The sequence below is a fragment of the Dendropsophus ebraccatus genome, chromosome 1 (genome assembly GCF_027789765.1).
Source record: "Dendropsophus ebraccatus isolate aDenEbr1 chromosome 1, aDenEbr1.pat, whole genome shotgun sequence".
NCBI classification, from domain to species: domain Eukaryota; kingdom Metazoa; phylum Chordata; class Amphibia; order Anura; family Hylidae; genus Dendropsophus; species Dendropsophus ebraccatus.
In genome coordinates, this window is record NC_091454.1 from 178,172,267 (window position 1) to 178,193,756 (window position 21,490).

A 21,490-nucleotide genomic window follows, 5' to 3' on the forward strand; every position below is an offset into this window, starting at 1 on the left:
TCTTAATCAAGTGGGTTCGGGTAATATCCCGTTGGATATGCCATTTAGAGATCAAGTGGGGGTACAATCTCTCTTAGACCTTCAGGCTTATACAGCATCCATTGCAGATACGGTTGACAGTACTACTAACAGACTATATATACCTAATCCATCGTTCTATCCTATTCAGTCCCGTACACCTGCAATGGATGTCTTCCAACATAAAGTGGAAGAAGCCTTGGTTGATTTGGAACGCAGTGTTTCCGGGTGTAGATCTACTGGCAATCTCTCTGGTGTACATAGAAAAGCTCTTATGGAGCTAAAAAATAATCCCCATATTGTTGTCCGCCAGTCGGACAAAGGGGGGTCTGTAGTTGTGTTGGATAAATCTTTGTACACCAGGGAGGTCACCAAGATCCTTGGTGATAACACTACGTATAAAACCTTACCATTTAACCCTACGGATGTTGTGTCCCGTAAACTTACTGGGGTCTTGGATGTGGGCTTGGAGGCTGGGTTTTTGGACCAAAAACTGGTAGATTTTCTTTTTGTTAAAAATCCTTTGGTCCCCATTTTCCATGCCCTACCCAAGACCCACAAACAGACGTTTCCACCACCCCTGCGACCCATTGTTTCAGGAGTGGGCTCTGTATTGGAACATCTATGTGCTTGGGTTGACGACTTACTCCAGCCCCTCGTGAAAAGGACAAATGGTTACATTAGAGACAGTAAAAGCTTACTAGCGATAGTGGAGTCTCTTCCGTGCCCTGAGGGATGTAGTTTTCTTTCCTGTGACGTTGCTGCCCTTTACCCAAGTATTCCCCACGATAAGGCCCTTCTAGCTTTACGCTATCATATGCAAAAATACAGTAATTACAGTCAGGGCCTCCAAGAGTATATTATTTATGTGGTGGAATTTTTGCTTTCTCACAATTTTTTTCGTTTTGGTGATCAGTTTTATGTTCAGATTGTTGGCTGCCCTATGGGAGCTAAATTCTCCCCTTCTTTAGCCAATCTGTACATGTCCTACTGGGAGGAGGTCGTCATATACAATACCAACAATCCCTTTCTACAGTTTATCTCCTGGTACGGGAGGTATATAGACGACCTCCTCCTAGTGTGGACAGGTACGGCAGGTGATGCTCATGATTTTGTTACATTCCTCAATACCAACAGTTTGAATTTAAAGTTCACTTTTCAGTTTGATTCAGAAAAAATGTCTTTTTTGGATGTTCTGTTGTTTTTTCAGGGAGGTAAGATACACAGTAGCCTATATCGCAAACCCAGTGCGGGCAATGGCCTTCTGCATGCATCTAGCCACCATCCACCCCATGTTGTTGAAAATTTACCCATTGGGGAATTTATAAGGACCATTCGGAGTTGTTCCGATCGTTCCTTATATGATTCAGCCTGTAGGGATCTTACGTATCGCCTCAAGTCCAGGGGTTACACCATGTTTACTATTAATAGAGCTAAAGCCATAGCTGAGAAAAACACCAGATCGTTTCACCTACAGGATAGAGCTACACGCAGTAAACACCTCTCTAGCCCTTCCCATAACATGCCCTCCTTGGTATTTTCTACACCATTTAGCCCACAATATAAAACTATTTGCAACATTGTTCGTAAATATATACCTTTGTTATATCAGGATGCTACATGCGAAACCATTCTATCTACAGGGATTAAATGTGTAGCTCGTAGAGGGGTTACTTTGGGCAATGTACTTTCGCCGAGTGTACTTCCAGAGAACAAGCCAGTCAGCCAAACATGGTTACATATTCTAGGCTGCCATAAGTGTGCTTTATCTCGTTGTCCCTTATGTCGTTTTATTACTAATCAGTCTGTTTTTTGTTCTATTGCAACCGGCATTTCTTACCCTATTAAATCCTTTCTCAATTGCAATTCTACCTTTGTGATCTATCTGGCGGAATGTAGACAATGTCGATTGCAATATGTGGGTTCCACAAAACGTAAGCTAAAAACCAGATTTGCTGAACATCTTTCTGATGCGGTTTCTGTACGTACTCGCACATCCAGCAAGTCTATGTCTGGTTTGTCCAAGCATTTTGCTGAACTGCATGGGGGCGTGTGCAGTAGTCTGTCCATGTGTGCTATCGAGCAAGTCCGTACACCCTTGAGAGGTGGTGACCTTGTTCACACACTGAGAAAGCGAGAGGCGTTTTGGATTTTGCGGTTATGTACACGCATTCCCCAGGGTCTTAATTACAGAAATGATCTCTCCTTCATTTATTAGACCACTTTTTTTTTTTTTTTTGAAAATTTTTTTTTTTTTTTTTTTTTTTTGCATTTGTAAATTTTTTATTTTTTTTTTTTTTGAATTTTTTTTTTTTTTTTTTGAATTTTTTTTTTTTTTTTTTTTTTTTTTGCATTTGTAAATTTTTTTTTTTTTTTTTTTTTTTTTTTTGGGCATTTGTAATTTACTCTTGTATATATTTATATTGTATATAAGTTGTATAAATATGTTTAATTCAACTATTAGCACACACCTGTTAGCATCATGTGATGTTTTTCTCCTCCCTTTTGGGGGGCGTATCCCTTGTAACATACTGGTCATATCCTCTTATAAAAGCTTGTAATATTCAGTATAAATTTGCCATGATTAAGGGACCAGTGTCCTGAAACGCGTCGGCGTGTTTTTTATTGTTATGTTTGGATTTTAAGAGGATTTCTAAATAAAGACTTTACATTTTACTTGGAGCTGTGGACTTCCACTTTTTACCTATTGCCACCGGAAAATGGCCCGGATCTCTGTTTCCTTCCACCTGCTCCAGACGTAATTGAGGACCAGCACCACTGACTATTGCACACATGGTGAGCTGATTTGCCTTTCTACAAAAAAAAACAACATATCCTATAGTCTTCATACTTAAATACCCTTTCATACCCTAAATTTGAATTCCCCTAAAGGAATTTAAAATGGAGCAGTCCTTCAAAATTGATCGCTGTGGAACTTAGGAGCCTTAGAACATTTGATCTTTTTTTATTATTAGTAAACTTTGAAAAAAAATTATTGAATCTTTACCTTATAATAGCTTATGGCAATGATGTGGACCAACGACAAATCAGGGCAGAGCATTTACTTGTAATTTGTTTCTATCCTTTGTGACAATCTGACCGCACAATGCGCAGGAGAACAAGAGTGACGGGAGCAGGCCTCAGACGGGCGCACTGTTTCATATTATTGACTTCTTGAATGCTTGTTGCTATTGCCTAGGTTAGCATAATAGAAAAGAAATTAAGTACTCATGGGATTAGCACAGTTTGGAAAGCTTGCCGCCCGCCCACCCCCCTTTAGATACGCCTAACTGAGCCATAACTATTTTGCTCTTCTCAGTGAGACTCTAGCTTTCTTTAATAACCTGGCTTTTCAATCAGGTGCCCCTGAGAGCCCTTTTTATTTTCTGTTTCACTATCTGTAAGCAAATTTCTCTCCCAGCTCTTCAACAGTCTAATGCCTTCCTTTCTTAGTTGTTTAACATTTGATTGCAGTTTTCATTGACTGGGGGTGTAGCATTACACTGGAATCAATAGCTAAAGGCTTCCCAGCCCACCGATTAGCTTGTCAGTCAGAACTCCATGTAGAGGGAGGCGGTGTGTAAATCCCAGAATATCAGGGGCCACCAGTTTGAAAAGTAAGGAATGTAAGCAGCCAGTATGGTTTTTCTACCACCTGTTGCTCACAACATGTGCAAAGTGTATTAACTTCTGTGCTTTTACACGCCTGAAAGGTCAACTGTCAGGGACACACAAAGCTTTCAGAATATTTCAGACCATTATAAAAATCTACTTTTACTTATTGTGTTACAGGGTCTTTTTTAAACAAAAACACAAGAGCTCGCTGTACGGGGACTTAGGTCTAATGTTTGCTTTTTTGTCGATATGTTATATCCTCTTTCTTAATGTTGGGTCTGATAGAGATACATGACACGCTTCTGTTTGTACTCTAAATGATGCACCTCCGACAGATAAATGAGGGGTTAGATTTTGGAGCTTAGGAGTGAAAAGTAGAAGCATTGTTTTCTCAAGCTGACCTTAGTTTGGAGTATTATGGTAAATTGTACTTTTGGGATACACTTTATGTTAATAGAATTGTTATAACTTTTTTTTTATTTGTTTGCTTTTGTTATTTTTTGTGTTCTTTCAATTTACTTAAATTTGGGGTGGTTGCTACAACATATACAGGGGGAGATTTATCAAACTGGTGTAAAGTAGAACTGGCTCAGTTGCCCCTAGCAACCAGATTCCACTTTTCATTCCTCACAGATTCATTGAAAAATGAAAGGTGGAATCTGATTGGTTGCTAGGGGCAACTAAGAAAATTCTACTTTTCCCCAGTTTGATAAATCTCCCCCATAATGTATATAATCTTAAACCATATAAAATAATTGATACTGTGGATGATTCATGATAATGTAAAGAAACATATGTAAAGAAACATTTTACTTATAGTAACATAAACCACAGTCATTAAGCGATCCAAATAAATAGAAATGAAGTGGCACTCACCACTCAGAACAGAAGCCCCAGGTAACAGATAAGTAGGTATAGGCCAGTAAAGAATCTTAAAGAGGTATTCCCAACCTGCAAAGTTATGCCCTATTCACATAATAGGGAATAACAAGCTGACTGTTATGCCCCCCCACACACACACACACACACACACACACACAAATTGAGTGGACGGCCGCCATTTAATGGCAAATTACAGCCATTATTTCAAAACAATAGCCATAGGTTTAAAATATTGGCAGTTATTTGCCATTAAATGATGGCCATCCATAATTTTAACAGTGTGTGAGCATAGCCCGTCTATGTTTTTAATCCACTCCTGGTTTTGGTTGCAAAATACTGAGTGAAAATACTGTGTGTGAGCATAGTCTATAGGGATATTCTGCTTAGTTAAAATACTGCTGTATCTGCGCTCTGTAATGTGCAGGGTTAATTAAACTGATATAATTAGGGGTCAAAGGGGTAGTGACTCTCCTTAAAGAGAGCCCTTCATACAGTGGAGACTTACAGACCATTGCTGCTCCACTGAGAATTCGGGAAATAAAGGATACGCAAAATAGCTCTCATACCTCTTGAGCAAAGACATATCCCTTCAAGTCAAGTCTCGCTCAGTCAAGGAGCCTTAGAACATTGTCTGGGGATTTTATGCGAAGTAAAACAATCTCTCCAAAAGGAAAGATTTCCCATCTGCATACAGCTGTTTCGGGGTTTTTGCCCCTCATCAGTGCAGAGCAGGGTATCTAGTCTAGTGAGATCATCAGAAACTTGACCTCAGATTAACCCTCTGGACATTACAGAGTGCAGAATCAGCTGGTCAGAGAGCTGTTTACATAAGTCATCTCAGAAAGGAGGAAGGACGAGGGGAAGATGGAGAGAACAGCTTACACACCGTTTTCTGTGTCTTTAGCACAAAGCAGCAGCTCAGAGCTGGGGGAAGGAGACCAATAAGATAATGATAAGTATGGAAGAATTTGTTAGTCTCCAGGAGGAGTGGAATACCACTTTAATATAAAATTCCTAATGTACAGAGACACTTTTACTACAATATATGTTCCAGATAAGCAGCGTAATAAGAAGCAAAAATATTGTTTGAAATATTTTTTTTACAAAATGAAGCATAGAATGGATGCATATCGACATTGCTGCTTTGTCTCTATGTACCTGTATGTTAAGATGGAACCATTGTCTGATCCCACCAAATGAATAATGCTAAATACACCATTTCATTACAGCTGTAGTAAAATGTTCTCTTCCTGCCTCAATATGTTCAGATCTGTAGCGTCTCTTCATTTAGAAGGTGTTTTAGTAGATGTAAACAAGGAGAGATTTATCAAGCTGTCTTATAGTAAAAGTGTCTTTTTTGCCTATAGAAACTACTCACATCTCAGCTTTTACATATTAATTATCTCTGGTAAAATAGAAGATGTCCTGTGATTGGTTGCTATGGCCAGAAAGGCATTCTTACTATAAAGGTCGCCATACACCTTCAAAAACTGCAGACAGCCAAAAGTTCCCATGTCTTCTATGGTGATGGCCATGTATTCTAGTGATGACTCATCTCTCGGAGAAAAAAAGGGGTAGGGTAGTGAAATTTCATTATGCCCAACCTCTATCTCCACCGATATCATCTTTCGGTGGAGTCTCATACCCATTACACTGCCTGTCAGTTGTTCTATATTTTGTTTCAGGAATTAAAAACAAAAACCTGATCTACTTTAGTTCATGATAGTTATTATGGATAGGAAATATTTACTTTCAATCGTAACTTTTTAGCCTACAATCATTCTAGAACCAAAGTCACCCTCTTTTCAACCTGATGGCTGATGGAAGATTTCTGCATAAGCAATTTCTATTTTAGACTTAAAACTCTATCACAACTAAAATTAACTTGCTGCGCCCAAAAAATATGGGTGGAATCCAAGAATGCCCATTAGGTGATAGCAGGCATAACTGCCTGGGGAAGCATTGGGAAGATATAAATAAGTAAAAGTTCAATCACTGCTAAATCTCACTACACATATTTCTCATCCATCTGGTGCTCTGTGTTATTGACACAAGGACTGCAGGAACAAACAGGCTGCTTGGAGTATGAAAGACTGTAGTCTCACAAAAAAGCTACTGTAGCCATATGTGTCTTCGTCATTTTAATACTCAAGGTAAGCATGATCATGGCTACAGTATTGCTTTTTTATTTAAAGCAGAACTTGTGCAACATACTTATAATCCATATATCACACATGTATAAAAGTAGATAAATAGCTAATTGGATATGACATAGATAGATAGATAGATAGATAGATAGATAGATAGATAGATAGATAGATAGATAGATAGATAGGTAGATAGATAACACCAAACACCAAAGACTTGAGATTCATGGGAATGGAAAAATCCAACCAATCCAACAGTTTATGTGGGTCACAGTGATGTCCCACCTGAACCACTTTTCAAAAAGTAAGTATGATTTTCTATTAAAAGAAAATTCAATCAGAATAATCCTTTAAGGGGGTTGCCTAATCTGAGACAATCTCTTTCAGGAAAAAAAAATGCCTCCACTACTGCAATCATCAACCTGACTGAATAGTTCAGATAAATGGCCATCAATGTCATATATAAACCTTGGGGGGGAATTACTAATACTGGTATTTCATATCAACCCCCACCCTCGCTTCATGGGATATGCCAGAATCCTGGGACACCTGAGGCTGCCTATGTAGCAACCTCAGTTATTTATGCTAGCTTGGAGCATGTGTAGATTTTTAGTACAATATATTCCTTCTAAGAGGCATAAATTGTATCATATTTGGCACAAGGGTTTGACCATGCCTTTCAAGTAAAGCCAAACCCACTCTTTGCTAAGACCACCCTCTTAGCAAGTGCCAAACAGCAAGATATTTAAACAAAATATTCAAAGACTAGAATGAAAATATTTAATAGGTTAATCAGACACCCTCATTCTGCTGATCAGGAGGCACCTGGTAAAATGCTCAAGTCTCCAGTCAATTTCAATTGGGTTCGTTAGTCGAGTCTAGCACTCGGACATTAAAAAATACTTAACTCAAGTAACAAGCACCTCCAGCTTTCAAGTACTCGCTCAACACTAATAAACATTACAAAAAAAAAAACTATGCATGGACAATGATCATATCAGAGAACATGATAAATTGCATATTTCTGTAACAAAAGCATCCCATCAATGTGGTGTGGAGAATGCCAATCCAAAACAGTTTTAGGCTATGTTCACGCGCTGTATAAACAACAGCTGTTCCACATGAACAGCCGTGTAATGATCATGACTATAGGTAGCGTTTGTGACCTGACTATCCTGTGTATTTTAACCTTTGGATTCCGATTTGTTACTTTTGCTTCCCGTACGTTACCCACTTTGACCGCTGACCACCCCTTTTGTGCTTTGTATTGTCTGGTCTTGTTTTTGCATTAACACTTGCTGCAGTACAGGGAACGCCGCCCAGTTGCTCGCTGCCACCTAGGGCAGAGTGTGGCAAGTAGGTAGAGACAGTTGGGGCGGGTTCAGCATCAGGGACTTCACTGTTCACGTCTTCCCTAGCCGTTCCTGACAGGCATGGTATGTAGAACTTCATGTACTGCCACGTGCCACCACATGTCCTTCAGCACATGGCTCTGCTGTGTGCATAATTCCTAATATTTTATTTCAAGAGGCAATACGTTTATAAATGTCTGTGAAATAAAAAAAAATTACAGTTTAGATTTACATAAAATAATAGTATTGCATGTACTCGGCAAGAAACAATTATACTAAAGGTTTGGCAAAGTGTCTTGTAGAAAATGAAACTTTCCATGAGACTCTTTAATATACAGTCCAACTTGACACTTTGTCATGTAGCAATTACAGACACTTTTGTATTGGAGTGCGCCTTGTCCTCACCCAGAAACAAAGCAGAAATTGGCAGGAGAAGCATCTCTGTCAGTGTAAGGGCTGGCAATTTGTCTGGGAACATGATCTGGAGAAACTCAAGAGTAAAGTGTATTTACTGATGGTCAGCACTGGTGAAGCTATCTTTACATGGCTTAAACTGATCTTCTCACAACTAGATTTCAGTTAGCTAAGCACGTGCCAGAAGTAATACAGGGAGATATAGCTAACAGTAGTGATGGTTCTCATTGTATAGATCCAGTTGGTATAGGGAGTCTTACAGGTATATAGTTATAGAATGCACAAGGGGGATTTATCATCCCTGCTAGTGTTGGGCAAGGCTCGAGTGCTCGTTACTTGAGTTGAGCATTTTAGGGTATATGCACACTGAGTAATTCTGTCGGAAAACTCCATGTGAAATCCGCCGTTCGTCCCCGCTTGCTCCCACTTCACTCTCCGCTGGCTCCATAGACTCCATTATATGCTCTGTCCACCCAAAGAATTGAAATCAATGGGAGACTTGAGCATTTATCCAGATGCTCCCTGATTGGAAAAGTGGAGGATGCCTGGTTAACCTATTATTTTTTTTTCATACTTCTAGGGGACAGATAATTTACATACCTTTTCCCTGGGTGGGATCACTGCCCAAAAAACATATTAATGCTAAACTGATTTACTCACGTGGTTATTATAGCAAAATAAAGAGGTTGTACGGATTAAAGTATCTTTTTTTTTTTTTTAATCAATATGCCCATGCCTATCTCTAAAAAAAATTACTTTACTTCCCTCCTTTCCTCCCCCTCAAAATTCTTCATCAAAATTAAAAATTTTTGTAAAACTCATCAGGTTGATTGGAAAGGTAGATTGGAAAACTTATCAGCTAATGCTGAAAAATATCCTAAGTAAATTGGTCTAAACTAATGTATTTTCATTTCAACCAGCATACACAAAAAATATTGTCAAAATATTTTTTTGCTTGTTTGTTTTTTACAAAAATATGTTCAAACAATACAAAAAGACTAGCCTGTTTTCATGCTTTATATTCATAGTAGATTGCAATAGTTTGCAAGCTTCATTGACGCTGTAAGGGCTGTCATGCTCAGACTGGCAGTAGCCTGTCAACAAGCATACTGTAGGATTAGACAACTATTGGGCCAATAGCAGAAGGTGAGTTCATCCTACCCCAGTCATCCTTCTTTCTGAAGAATTATGCTTAGTATACTCATAACCCAAAATAGTCCATTTGTTTATAATTGTCTTATCTTTTTGTTATTTAAATATATTTCTTTCTAATTATGCTCAGATTCTGAGCCTCTATTGGGACCATGAAATTGGCTAAGCTATTTTGCACAAAGCAGGCCATTGTGATATTAACGCCACTTAAAAGTAATTCAAAAAGTGCATCCTAAATTATTCAAATCACTTTTGACCATTTTATCAAATTCTCTAGAAGTTTATCAACAATATTCCACAAGCGTGAAAAATAAAACTGTTCATGCTTTGATTTTATGAAATGATGTGCTGTCTTAAAATTAATTGAAAACACAAGATCCCAAAGGCTAAAGCTTCTTTCCCGGTTGTGTAGTGCATTCCGTAGTCATGTCAATGAACTATTGGAGAGAGGCCCTAGAGTGGAGGACCACACTATGAACTGATGCCGTCTTTGTGTTTGGGCCTCTTTTCACCTTTGCACCCTTCAGTCATAATAGTTGCCTATTACTGGTTATGAAGAGCCAGGACACTGTGTGTCATCTGAATGCCTCGGTTTCTTCATTCACTAAGAACAGAGCTAAAGTGTTAAGTTTGGGTCTTGATTAAGCTTTCTCCCAACTGTTTGTGTGCATGAAACAAGCTCTCAGCATGTTGGGGAGAAGTGGTCTTTTACCCAGATTACATCCAACTCTTATTCTATAGTGCTCTTTTTAGCATAGGGTGTGAAAGGTCAGCCTATGAGATTGGATGGACCTACTCAACCAATTACAGTTCTACAGTGTCTCGACAATGAAATCTTTTGGTCAGTGACAAAAGATTTTACAGGCCTGGTGTAAAGACATGGAAAAGGCATTGAAATACACACAAAAAACCTACAGAACTAGCCTGGATTTAAAAGAACTATTTTTATATTAATTTAACCCATTATTATTGCATAGAACCTAACATTAAATATTAAATTTTGACATCAGTTCGAGACAATAACAAAGAAAGATAATCTCTAAGAATTTTTTTTGTTTGTTTGCTCTTTTGTTTGCTTTTATCTTTCAATTTACATGGTTGTTTTTTTTGTTTGTTTTTTTAACTTTATAAAACTTCATAATTTAATTTTCTTTCCATAAGAGAAAATTATATTCCCACTCATTGGTATTAAGTAATTATGTCATTACTTGTACACAAAGGACCTTTTTACTGGCTGTAAAATAAATAAAACAATCTCATAAAAAATGAGCATTAGAATCAGACATTAAATGTAAATCCCATAAGTAAATTAGAATAAGGGGCTAATGTGACACGACAATTTGAAAACAAGCTAAAGCGCAAAAAAATAATTATATTGACTTGGAAAGTCTGCCTGTACATCCATAAAATCATCAACAAATGTGATGTTTAATGTGGATCAATCGGAAGAAAATAGATTAAACACATTTTTTTATTTCGGTGAAACATGTCTTTCCTCCTAGTGTTAGGAATTAAAGAGAATGCATTAAATATTCTGAGAGAATCCTAAAATAGCAACTTTTTATTTAGTCGAATTTAATTAAGAGCCCACTTCAATCTCTCACTGTCTGAGCAGTAAAAAACAAACAAACACAGCAGGATGTCCCAGCAATTCAGATGTAGATTAGGATAACTCTACAAGGAAAATGACACCTACTTTTTAGCTAAGTAATATAATAAGAATAGATAAGAACATACAGAGGAAACTGGGATCTGATCTGTAAAGTAAATGTGTATCGGGAGTTGGGGGGGTGACATCACCATTTTATCCAGAAAGTGAAGCCTTGATGCAGTAGTAAGTGCAGGGAAAAAAGCACTTTATGTGCATTTCCTGTAAGAAGTGTATATTGGTTATTTGTATAACTTTTGGGGGGTAATACAATACTTCAATAAAAAAAATTTAACCGGACTTCTCCTTTAAAGCTTCTGTTGCATGGAATATGTTGGACATAGGCAGGCTTATCTAGGATAGGTTATAACCAAAGCTGTCAAGTTGTGGGACATGTCAAGAACCTTTAGTCACTCCCTTTATATATTAGATTAGAGATGGACCACACTGAAATCAGCAGCATCTACTGAACAATGGGTATAGCTGTAATGGTGGCTATACACCTTCAATAACTGATGTTTCAATAACAATTGTTTGGCCATCAGTTCTCCCTCCTACCCGCCAAACATCCTTTCCAAACACCGGAACGTTTGACACGGCTGAATGGCTGTTCCCTATGGGGAGGGGCAAGCTGCAGCCGGAGTGCTCTGGCTGCTGCTTGTCTCTCCCAGAACAAAGTAGTCACATCCGACCCTTAACTCCACCAACATAATCTGTTGGACAGTTTGGAGAGCCCCATATAATTATAGAGACAGGTACATTTATTACTAAAAATATGCCCAGAATTTTGTCACAATTTGTGGCAAAAAAAATGGCATACATGCCATGCACCATGTTTACTATGTATTTTACAAACTTTTTGTACCTTCCTCAACAAAGGAGTGTAGTAACATGGCTTAAAGGCAAGGGGGCACGGCTTGGAATGCAACATTGTTAGACAAAGTCATACCAAAATTTTGTGTAAAAACAAACAAGTGTCTGAAGAGGCACCAAATGTGTCATATGGCACAGTGTTTCTCAACTCCAGCCCTCTAAGATTTTCTTTGTATTTCACAGGTAATATTATGCTCAGTTCATTAAAACAAAAGATAGTAAAATCTTGGCACTACCAATTAAGTTAGTGCCTTGCCATCTGACGGTAAAAGACACTATAAGCTGTTAGCCCATAAGTCTTGTGGTGTTAATCAACAGTATATTATTAATATTATTATGATAAGTGCTTCAGGTATCACAACAGGTGCTCTATGTATGTAAAATCCTCAAATCATGATCTGTTGGTGGGACTTGAGGAATGGAGTTGAGAAGCCCTGATGTAGCACAAGCTGCTGTCATAAATCATGTGGCCATACACCTTTAACAGCTATTGACAACTATCTATCCCAATCTCCCCATACACATGTGCATTCAGCATCGTCAAATGATCATGTGTTCTCAAGCTGCTCTGGCAGCAGCTTATGTCAGAACAAAAGGGTCAGCAGTAGAAATTTAACATGCCCAACCCTTCTCTTCATCAGGGTAGAGTGGTGAGGCATCCATACACGTTAGCCGGTAAGTCTATCATCGGTGGGTTTGGCCAACTTTTGACTAAAGTATATGAGGACCTAAAGAATTATACAGTTTTAGTAAATCTAAAGCCCCTATTACACGGGCCGATGGTGAGGAGCAAGTGAGCGCTGACCAGTCAGATGGGCGCTTGCTCCTCATTCCGCAATCGCTGGCGGTGCTATTACACGTGCCAACAGCAAACGTATCAGAGCTGAGGGGGCGCGGACCCGGGAGCCCAAAAGAGATAGCGGCAGTCTGCTGCCAACACATCTATTACAAGATAATCATTGCCTTTTTACAAGAGCTATTACACCAAGCGGTTATCGGCCGAAATGGCTGATAACCAGACAAATACAGATGATAATTGTTTTTCTTGTAATAGGGCCTTTACCCACTGTGTTCAAAATATATGAAGAAAACAGTATCCAGAGGAAACCCATGCTAACCACTGGGCCTTCATGGTGTGTAGCGGACATACAACATTATTATGGTAGACTTAACATCATCTTACCCGGCCATTCCCTGTCCAGGATCTTAATACTTGGACATTGAATCGAACCACAATCCACAATTTAATTGTGATAAAATGGCAACCTCTCCACCTCTAATATTTCATTGAGTCTAGAGTTGTCTAGTATTAATTGCATGTCCATGAACCACTTGTCTTATATTTTGGATGTTTTTTTTAATGAAAAGCAAAGTTAATGATGAAAACGTGAAAACATATCACAGCTACAAATGTGTTTAAATTGCAGCCAAATCCCACTATAAAGGTTAATGTGATTTTCTCATCCTGTGTGAATGAGTCCACAGATCATTCCATTGCATGAACACTTATAGAATGAGATTAGCAAGCAGGCAATGTCTGACACAAAACAGGCAGATGAAACTCACTCAGGTAATGAAATGGGTTCTGTAATCTCTATAAACTCTATTATAACTCAGTAGTTACTCTTGTCCTCTTCCCCCCAAGAGAAATGGCAACAGAATGACAGGAGACAGCTGCTATTAATTACATTTTCTCTTACATCTGAATCTCACCTTGCTCTTACTGAAATACTAAGAGAACTGGGACATTTTTAACCTACAGAAACAACCTCTGTGTTTCTAAAAGAGCCACCGCCATGTATCCAGAACCATCACTGTATTCACTATACACTTTGGCCATGTGTTAGTCCTTGTTTCAAATCCTATGAGAAGTACTTCTTATAGATCATGAGTAAGACCTCCTGCCCATTACCACAGGGATCTTGCTGACTACATAACCACTGGTCCTTAGGCATGGGCAGCCCATGGAGTATCATTCATGGTCAACCTGCAGTCACAGATCTTGCTTACAATAGAAATAATGGCCCAAACAACAAATCCAGACCACGATCACACCAAGATACAAGTTTCTAATATATTGCTGACACTAATAGTACAGTTTTCAGCATGGTTTTGCATGATTCAACCCTGAGAGGAAAAAGAAAATAGAAGAGCTACAAAATGTATATTGTCCATAGCTCTCCGGCTCCTCCCTCTCTTTGTAGACAACACATTATCCTCTGATGTCATGGGAAACTTGACTGGATCTTGTCTCTGAAGGCTGCTCCCTGGGTGATGGCACCACCCCTGACCAGCCTTCCCAGATACATATACACTGATACATATACTGTATATCTTTAATGGGATATTAAGGGAGAGGGAGGTGTCATTATAACATGCTGCCTTGGGAAGAATTATGCTACTAAAAGAGCAGACAAGGAGTTAATGCAGCAGGTGCTGCAACCTCAATAATTGTTCAATATTCTGCAGTAAAGTGAAATGTTCTGCAAAAGCTTTGCTTTGAGCAAGGAACGGGCAGGAGGGTTGAGGGTTCTTGGAGGGGAATAACTGTAGTAAAGATAATAATTAGAGATGAGTGAACTGAAAGAGGTTCATAGGATGAATCTGTGTTTACCAGGCAGGATATGGGCTGTATCCATCTTCTCCACGGAGTGGGAAGACAGTGGGATTCAACAATTGGCCAGGTTCCTACAAACCCGATCTTCATCCAGTTTGCTCATCTCTAGTAATAATGTGATTTCCGAGAAACAACACTGGACCAGAATGGAAGCCAATTCTTGTAATTAGAGCCCTGTTGGACAAGAACTAGAGTAGGTGAATTTAAAACTACATATTCCAAATCCCTGAATGTCAATAAAAATACTTTTTTTTTACCCTTCTACTCAGAATTTACCACCCAGACTGCCTCTGGATATAGATAGATAGATAGATAGATAGATAGATAGATAGATAGATAGATAGACAGACAGACAGGCAGACAGATAGATGGATATAGACATAGGTGGGAGTTAGGGCAACACCTAACTCAGAGTTCCACTGCGACATAGAAGAAAGTTAGACATCTCTAGAATGCCTTTACTTAAGCAAGTGAAACTTTGGGGGCAATTAGACCTCCTTAAATGAGAAGTCCAGTAAAAATAATTTGCCAGCAGGCAAGGGGGAACATAATAAACAGGCACTACTAATCTCTCCCTGTACCCCCAAAGTGCCACATCACATGCTTTGGGACCCTAGCAGGAACTCATTTTCCCCCAAGTCCCAGAGTCATGAGTCGGGAAAATACCCGACCTGGCTGATGCATTGCCCCATCAGCCAATCAGTGAGCAAGCAATTCATCAGCCGAGTCATGACATCAGTGCAGAAAGAGATCCAGGAGCCCCGCGGGAGTCCACAAGTGGTAAGGCCGTGTTGTGGAGGCACAGGGAGAGATCAGTAGAGCTTGTTTATTATGTTCCCACCTGCCCCTGCCTGCTGGAAAATTCTCATTTTCATAGGACTTCTCCTTTAAATGATCATACTGTTTATACAACATTCCTGGTCTGAGGTAAATGTCACTAGCCTCTGTAAAGCACACCAGATTCTACTTAGATTGAAGAAAAAATTATTTTAGGTAATAATGTATTTGACAGCTGTGCAACAAGTTCACTACATTATTCCAGCTATTAGACAATGCTGTATTAAACAGTGTCCGAGCAGTAAAATCTATTCATGGCCTGCTATAAAATGTTATTTAAAGGCGCTCAGTCACTGTTTTTCTGCTGCCCTTTTTGAATGTATTATGCAATTGTGTATAAGGCCAGTTTTACACTAAGGGAATATGCAGCTTTATTACGGCTATGTGAAACCGCCTAATATTGAATACATCATTTAAAGCATTACTGTCACGTAAAAAGAAGTGCTAGCACGTCACACAGAAATATCCCTTTCCCCAGCCTGCCGCTAAGTCCAACTCACTGCAGGAGACAGGCTCCATACATTTATAATGGAACCCATCTGCTGCAATGAATGCAAGCCAGGAGGGAGAAGTGCACAGCCATTCGCTTCTCTTGGCTATATGTAGAAGTCTGTGGGGGGTCTGCACAAAACTTTTGACAGAAGATCTTTGACAGTATTGCCTTAAGCATGTATTTGTGTATGAATGTGTGTTCTTTATGTGCTTTCTATGCCATTCCTTTATACCATCAATGTCATGTGTGCTAAACTGGCCATGCATATTATATTAATCTTATCCAAACCCGATAGTTTGGGCAGGATAAGCCAACAATCTTCCAATACTGTCATCTAGGGAAAGACATATTTGGCATGATATGAAACAAACCTTCATGTACAATCGATAGGTGTGTGCATGTTTATGGACGAATCAGCAGATAATGCTTTCTGATGTGAATGACTGGCTATTGGCCATGACCTAACACTGCTGATGCTATTGATGGTAAAGGATAACAGAGGATAAGAAGTTCATTACTGTCACGATCATTACCTCTTCATTTTCTTGGAAGAGAATGAACTTCCTGATCAATGTATTATAAATAAATATGTTTAACAATTTACTTACCTGATAGGGGAAAAAAATCTGAATCTGATATAAATAGAACATACATTCCAGTATCCTTTTATTAGTATTTCAATTGGAATTCATTGTGCATAACATTGACTCAGTAAACAGTCAATAAACTCCGAAAACTTTGCTCATACTTTTCATATTGGTTTGTTGTGCTCGGTTCTTTCGCCAGGCCTTACCCTGATTGGCCGATGTTGTCTTTTGTTCAGATTACACTTTATTTTTATGAGCCAGCTGTTTCAGATTGACCAAAGTAAAACCTGCAGTTTATTTTTATGAGACAGCTGTTTTGTGATTAGTTGAGGGAAACCTATGCTGCACTTTTATGTTAGACTTGTATTCTGATTGTCTAATCTTTTCCATCAGTCAATGCACTCCACAAATATGCCTTGCACTTTCTTATTAAGCACACTGCGAGATGCAGAAGAATAGAGTTTAAGGCTAATCTTATATCACCAGATGCTATGGTTTTTTGTTTGTTTTCTGTTTTATGTGAAATATGGAGGTGTGGGATTAAGCATTATAGACAAGAAATATGGTGGGGCACTGAATATGATAGACAATTGCGGCTGCACATACACAAACCATCTGCCTAATGTTATGTACATGGTCAATGTTTAGGTAGATGGTACACATGAAAATTCACATGAATATCAGAATCCAAGGTTTTCCAGTAAAGTAGTGCCCTTACAGACTTGCCTTCCAGCCCCTCTGGACAGACTCCTAATGTGTGCGATATTTTATGCCATCCCCCGGACACACATTGTCCACTGACTGTCATTGTAAAATTGAACCATGAATTATCAATTCGTGGGAGGATTCAGCTTATCAGAAGGATGGAAAGGATACTTCATTAGTTTATGTCTCAAAACAAGTTTAGAGAAGCCAATGTTAATAGAAGATCACTTATTTATCACACCACAGTTACTCATTCTAGACAAAGTGCTTGTCTCACCAATACTGCAATTGCCAGCTACCAGGTGATGGTTATGTAAATTTGTGATGTGGTAGCCATGTTTCATTAGGTTCAGTAGGTGCTTGGCTATGGTGACAGTAATACTGACCTAACTATATTCCCAATCCTAAAGTAAGTCCCCATTAATGCTTACCTCTTTTACTTCACCATTGGCATTTGTCTTATATCTACTAAGCTAAGCTGTGGATGTTTTTCTCTGCACAGTGGTGTTAAATTATCAAAAACTAAGAGTTAACAATAACATCAAGCCCTGGAAGCCTATTTGAAGGCCTTTCCTTCCCAATTAAATCCCATTGCCTGTTGTTTTCATGGTACAATTGTTTACCTATCTATCCCTTATCGATTGTCCCTGGGTACTTTGCCTAGATTACTGGTTCTAATCCTAAAATTGACTTCAATATTTTTCCCAAATTAGTCTATCAACTTATACCTTCTATTGTTGACTTGGTATTGTACTGTTCTGACCCCTGGCTGTCTGCTGACTATGCTCCTGTCTCATCCTTTGACCTGTCACATCTTGGCTTATTTCCTGGTAGCAAGTCTTGGATTTGCTCCTGACTATTCTATTGCTCTATTTGCACTACCCCTAACTGAAGGCTATTCTAGAGATGGCAACCTTGGAATCTTACCGAGAAAGTTAAAAACTTTTTCAGGGATGAAGATCAGGGATAGGGATGAGCGAACTTTTGAAAATTCGATCTGGCGAACTTTCGTGAATTTCGGATCGGTCCGAACTGAAGCGAAAACGAACCTTGCTCTAACGGCTGAATAATTGCAGCTACAATAGTGGGAGTGTGATAGGGTATAGTTTTGTTTAGTTGCAGTTGATATTACAATGAAAAAAAGTGGGGGAAAAAATTTCTAAAAATAATGAGGAAAAAAAAATAAAAATAAAAAAAATAATAATAATAATAGGAATAAAATTAATAAAATATAGTGAATCAAAGTGCCAAAATAGTGAAAAAAAATATTTGAAAAAAAAAAGTTTACAAGGAGGATGCGGCAGCACTTGATTGCACCCAGGCCAGTATTGTTGAGAAGAGACAAGTCGAGAACCAGGAGGAGGCAGCAGTAGATTGCTCGCCTCTCAGTCCAGTATTGTTGAGAAGACACAAGTTGAGCAGCAGGAGGAGGCATCAGTTGATTGATTCCAGTCCAGTATTATTGAGGAGAGGCTACTTGAGGAGGAGGCAGCAGTTGATCGATTCCAGGCCAGTATTATGGAGGAGAGGCTACTTGAGGAATATGAGGCAGCAGTTGATTGATTCCAGTCCAATATTATGGAGGAGAAACTAATTGAGGAGGAGGCAGCAGTTGATTGAGCCCAGGCCAGTCTTATCGAGGAGAGGCTACTTGAGGAGGATGAGGCAGCAGTTGATCGATTACAGGCCAGTATAATTAAAAAGAGACTACTAGAAGAGCAGGAGGAGGCAGCAGTTGATTGATTTCAGGCCAGTATAATCAAGGAGAGGCTACTTGAGGAGGATGAGGCAGCAGTTGATCGATTACAGGCCAGTATTATTGAGGAGAGGCTACTTGAGGAGGATGAGGTAGCAGTTTATCGATTACAGGCCAGTATTATTGAGGAGAGGCTACTTGAGGAGGATGAGGCAGCAGTTTATTGATTACAGGCCAGTCTAATTAAAAAGAGACTACTAGAAGAGCAGGAGGAGGCAGCAGTTGATTGATTCCAGGCCAGTATTATCGAGGAGAGGCTACTTGAGGAGGATGAGGCAGCAGTTGATAGATTACAGGCCAGTATAATTAAAAAGAGACTACTAGAAGAGAAGGAGGAGGCAGCAGTTGATTGATTCCAGGCCAGTATAATCGAGGAGAGGCTACTTGAGGAGGATGAGGCAGCAGTTGATCGATTACAGGCCAGTATAATTAAAAACAGACTACTGCCTGATTGCCCCATGAGGTAGTCTGTTACGGCTGACCTTTGCTCGTACAGGCGGTCGAGCATATAGAGGGCAGAATTCCAGCGGGTTGGCACGTCGCAGATTAGCTGATGTTGGGGCATACCGCGCTGTCTCTGTATTCTGAGCAGGGTGTTCCCTGCAGCGTAGGAGTGGCTGAAATGTTTGCACACTCTACGTGACATCCTCAGAAGGTCATGTAGTGCATGAAATGATCAGAGAAACCTGTGCACTATGAGGTTGATCACATGTGCCATACAAGGTGTATGAGTCAGCCCTCCCCGCTGAACTGCAGAGACAATGTTCCTCCCGTTGTCCGCTACGACACTTCCCACCGTTAGTCGACATGGGGTCAGCCATTCAGCTATCTCCTCCCTGATGGTCCAGAGGAGCTCCTGCCCACTGTGGCTTCGTTAACCCAGGCTCACCAAATGGAGGACAGCCTGAGAGCGGTGGGCCTGACATCGGTGATAAGACACTGGGTCAGGTTGGACTGCAGTGGTGGTGGAGGCAGAACTTGTGCTACCCGCTGCTGGCCCCCTAAAGCACCATAGAGGTGACAGTGGCAAGAATGGGCCAACTTCCTGATGGTCTCCTGGGAGGATGTTGACCCAATGGGCAGTAACTGCCATGTACTGGCCTTGCCCATAATTAGAGGACCAGACATCAGCACTCAGGTGCACGGTCTTGGACACTGAGAGTCCCAATGAGTCGCCAACCTTTCTCTTCACATAACTGTGCAGTGATGGGACAGCTTTGCTCGAGAAGTAGTGGCGGATGGGGACTCGCCATCTGGGGTGCGCACACGCCACGAAATCCCTGAAAGGCTGGGAGTCCACAAGATTAAATGGCAGGGACTGAAGCACCAGCAGCTTAACCAGGTGTCCGGCCAGTTTCTGTGCCATGGGATGGCTGCTAGAGTACACCTGACGTTTGCCCATGGACTCGGTCAGGGATTGCTGCCTCATTAGGGGTGTACATGGCAGTGAGACTGTGCTGCTGCTGGCAACTGAGGCTGACGAGGCCTGAGTTGCAGTGACAGGATGCTGCATGATGGGATCTGCAGTGTATGGTGCATCCTGACAGGAGGTGGTATTGGGGTCACGTTTTTTCCAGGCCTGTTGGTGTTGCCTTTCCATGTGCTTCCTCATGGATGTTGTCCCAAGATTATCACCCCTGCCACAACTGACCCTCTCGTTGCACAGCAGGCACAGAGCGATGTGCTTATCTGTCCCCAGCCGAAAGAACTGCCAGACGACAGAGGGCCGGGCTTTGCTGCCAGCCACGGGGGGTCGTGCGGCCTGTTGGCTGCCACTGCTGCCTGAGGGTCCCCTCTCAGGACCAAGGCTTGGAGGTAATGGACTCTGCCTGCTAGGTTGTCTTCTACCCCTCCCTCTAGTGCCTCGCTTCCTTGCAGCAGTGGGATGTTGCTGCTTCGGTAGCACCTAACTTTCCTCCCCTGATGACACTGAGGATAATGGTGCTTGGGGGCGCCACGTCCGATCGGCGACATCATCATCACCACCACTGCTACTGTCCTCCAGTGGCTGGGACAGGATCTCAGGTGTGGCACTGGATGCCCCTCCCTGGCTTACAGCCACCACCTCTTCTGCAGTCTCTGCACGTTCCACCTGCTGCCTTTGGTCTGGACTACCTCATCCTCATCATCACTAAAAAGTGGTAGAGAATCCAAAGACAGATCAAGATTTGCCAACAGTTCCCTGGCAGAAGGTGCCCCAGAGGTGGGTGGCATAGTAATAACAGGGGATGGGGCAGAGGACTGTCGCTGACCCTCCCATGTAAGGGTGGTGTCGGATGATCCAGCCGACCTCGTTTGGGAGCTTTGGGCGGTGGAAGTGGAGGATTGGGTAAGCCAATCTAGAACCGCTGGCTGTGTGGTTCTTACAGAACCACTGGGTGTCTGGGGTAATGC